The sequence below is a fragment of the Heterocephalus glaber genome, unplaced genomic scaffold (assembly GCF_053883595.1).
Source record: "Heterocephalus glaber isolate CG9 unplaced genomic scaffold, H.glaber_assembly_v1.0 deba00001463, whole genome shotgun sequence".
NCBI lineage: Eukaryota > Metazoa > Chordata > Mammalia > Rodentia > Bathyergidae > Heterocephalus > Heterocephalus glaber.
Genome location: NW_028258310.1, coordinates 17,026,611 through 17,030,447, shown reverse-complemented (window position 1 = coordinate 17,030,447; position 3,837 = coordinate 17,026,611).

The window sequence follows — 3,837 nt, the reverse complement described above, 5'->3', positions numbered from 1 at the left end:
ACAGCATCCTGAGCCACCCTCAACTCACAGATTCTTTGTGCATATTTATTCTCTCCTTTCTCGTATTGGAACTTCAGCTAACTATAATAGCAGGAAAGCAATCTGATATAAATTCACCTCAGATGACAAATGACAGCAGCTCAATTTAGTTTCTGTTTTGAAGGAGGAAGTCTGGGGTCCACAATACTTTAACAGAAAGGAATTCAGATAATTGTGAAATTCTTTCACCACGATGGGCCATAGCAGGGCAGCCCCAAAGGTAACAATACCAACTCCCAACATTAACTCTGACAAAGATGATGTTGTTCCTAACTGGTCCTAAGCCTGTGCAGCCTCTAGTTCACAGAGTTTTATTTAGTATATCCTTTTGAGGGAGGCGGAACAGAACTGATCATCCCTGCATCATAGCAAACATACAGAAGGTTAGAGATCCTTATTAGTCCCAGTCTCCCAGCTAGTCAGTGGTGGAACAGGCACTAAATATGTGTCATCTTGTACCGGCCAAATAAAGGTAGCATCCAAGAAAAACAGGGAGGTTTCCTTGGCCCTGAGTGAGGCAAGCCAATCCTGTAGCCAATCCTGTTGACTTCACATTTAGTGTAAATGCTCAGATTCCCCTCATTGTCTCCACCATCATCCCCTACCCAGTTTCCACTGCTCTCAATTAGAAGATTGTAGCAGTTGTCTGAGTTCTCTCCCTACTTTTATACTTGCCTGCTACAGCCAATCCTTTCCTCACCAGCCAGAAGGATCCTGTTAAACCCTAATCCAGGGCACTGTATTCCTTTGCATACAACTCTCAGTAGCTTCCCAGCTCACTCAGAGCCAGAGCCAAAGTCTGTACCCTCCCCCAGGGGCCCTGCTGGCCTCAACTCCTGTTCTCTGCCCTAGCTTTTTTTTTTTTTCCGCTTTAGCCACACTGCCCTTCTTGATATTCCTCACACTTGCCAAGACCTTCCTACCTCAGGGCCTCACTATGTGTTGGTCTTGTTCCTGAGTTCCTCAGATAGCCATGTAATTTACTCCTTCATTTAGATCTCTGTTCAAATGGCGCCTCCTCAGAAAGCTCCTTTTATCACTTTATCCCTCTATTACATTTTAGTTTTCTCTTAGCACATTATATATTTTAAAAACTGTGTTGTCTGGTTCTCCTCTCTAGATGTGAGCTCCATATCAGTTCTTGCTGCTGTTTTCATTGTCTACAGCAGTGCATGGCATGTATTTGCTGAATAAATGAAACTGAGAAACTTAGAGCAGTGCATTTCTTTTTTCGATAAGCTCACCAAAGATGTTTTTTTCTTTACAGTTTAAACTATTTGCCACACAATATCAGTCTTGTGATCATTTTCTCTTCTGATGCTCTGACCTCTGTGTGACCTTCAGCAAGTAATTTAATTTGTTTCGAATCACTTTTACAGGCTGTAGAATGGGAATAAAAACATCACCTACCTTCCTTCCAGATCCTTTTTTGAAGCAGCCTCTGAAAAGGCAGTGCCAAGCAGGCTGTAGAAAGGAGCCGTACGGGTGCAGATTCTGATTATTAAGGTGCAGTGCAAGCCCCAGGAGGGTAGAGGCTGTACTTTGTTCCTCTCCATTCTTGCACAGAGCAGGCTTTCGTGAGGCATTTATCAAACCTCCTATCTGGGGAACACAGACAACACCTGCCTCGGCACCAGTCATCACGGAAGCTGCCCCTTTGTGAGGCTAACTGCTCTCACAGCAGCGGAAGGACTGACTCTGACATCGATGTGGCACAGATCCTTTTTTCCAGAAGGAACTAACTGTAGCATGCTTGATGAGCAAATAGCTACCACCCATACCTTCTTTGCTTGGAAAACAAGGCAGAAAATCTCATAACAGGGAACATTTTAGATCAGAGGACTCTGTCTCTTGGTTCTAACTTTTTCAGATATGTCAATACTGTGTCTCTCTTCATTTTGGTGAATTTCTTGGTTCAGCTCAGAGCAACTGATTCAGCAGATATTTCCTGTGTCAGGAAACCATCCCGAGAGACTGGTACTGGGTGCTTGGTCATGCTCAACAAGGGTTTATGGAATAGATGAATGCACAGATATGCACTACTCCCCGCACCTGTCTTCACTACCTTCCCTCTTTTTTTTCTCTTAGTCCCTTTCTGACTAATTGTCTATTCCTTCCTGCTGTGCCCCAGGGCCTCTCTCAGACACATGGCATTTTATGGTCCTGCTGGGCCTGAACAATCCCTGACCCTTCAAGGTCCAGTGATTTGGTATCAGATCTGTGTTTTCTCTTTCACGCTACCATTTAAAGAAGTGTGTTGTAATTTCGTCAGCAGAAGTGAAAGTGATCAGCGTCTACTCTGGTGTCTGCACAGGCACAAGAAAGAGGGCTAGAGGAAACAAGAGGAGAGGCTGAAGACCTGCTGCAGGGGGTGAGAACAAACCTCACATCAGCTCTGACCACCCAGTGGGAGGAAATGGAAACTTGGGTTCAAGGGCAATTTTGCCATTGATTAAAATTCTGTCATCAAGCAGGTGCCAAGAAAAGCAATTTAAAAAATTTTGATTCTACACATTAATTTTAACAACTGGGGCTTCCTCATTTGCCTGCAGAGGATCTATACAAGGGTGCACAATTTGTAGTTAATTTGAAAATGAATAAAATATGAACATACCCTTTGTTTCTCCTAAAACATAATACCCAAATTAGTGCAATGTCCTGATCACAGCCCTACACATGCACTTAGGTTGTAAATGAGCTCAGCTTTAGGCAAACAGTTGAGCAAGTGAGAAATGTATTACATGGCCAAACTGGTACTGGTGATGGCAGCCTCCCGAAGCATTCCACCGTAAGATATCTGATCTACAGAGGAACGAACACTCACAGCAGAACCAGTGATCTTAACCTCATTGGCCCCAATCAGGTTTCATCTAGTACATCTGGTTACACTGAACTCTAATTACAGCAGACTTTTTCAAATAGATTTGTTTCCAGAAAGCTTCCTTGAGACAGATTAAATGACTGAAGTTGTTCAAGATATCATTGTTTTACATAAAATGTCTGTGGAAATTATGCCTAGAAACTTGTTGCCTTTTAATTTAAAAGCTGGTATACACAAAATAATAAGTCAAATTATTACCACAGGAGCAAGGGTCATTTTTATGGTACATTTATAATTGTTCTAGAAAAATAAGTACAGAATAACAGTTTCCAGAATTAAGTGCGGGGTGTTACTTAAGAAGTAGAAAAGATTTACAACTCATTAATAGTATAAGAAGAAACTGGCTCTAAAAAACTTGTCAATGTATTTGTTTAAAGAATATTGCTGGGCTGGGGATTTAGCTCAGTGGTTCCGCCGCCTGCCTTGCAAGCGCAAGGTCCGGAGTTTAATCCCCGATACTAAAAAAAAAAAAAAGAATATTGCCAAGGTCATTATCCATATTATGTGGTTCGACAGGGCATAGTTTCTTTAGATTTGTACATTAGCATCCAAAAAATTGCTGGTTTTTAAAATGTTTTTGGAAACTGTGGTTTTTACTAGTGACCATATTTTCCTCTTTGCATTGGTGGGTAGGAAGGAGCCCAATTTACAGACTATCTCTAGTGACTACAGAACTTTATGCTTGCACGCCATTTTCTTTCTTTTAGGAGGAATATGTGGGTATTAATTTTACCTCTGGCTTTATTTTCTCACCAATGTTTTCTCTTCACTCTGATTTTTTCAACTGTTTTTTCCCTCCTGCTTTTCTATTACATACATTCTTAAAACTGTCATGTAAGGAGATTAAGCATATATTATATAAATAAATGTGGCCTTAAGGTGATAAATACCCTAAATCATCATCCTGGTGCTAAGAT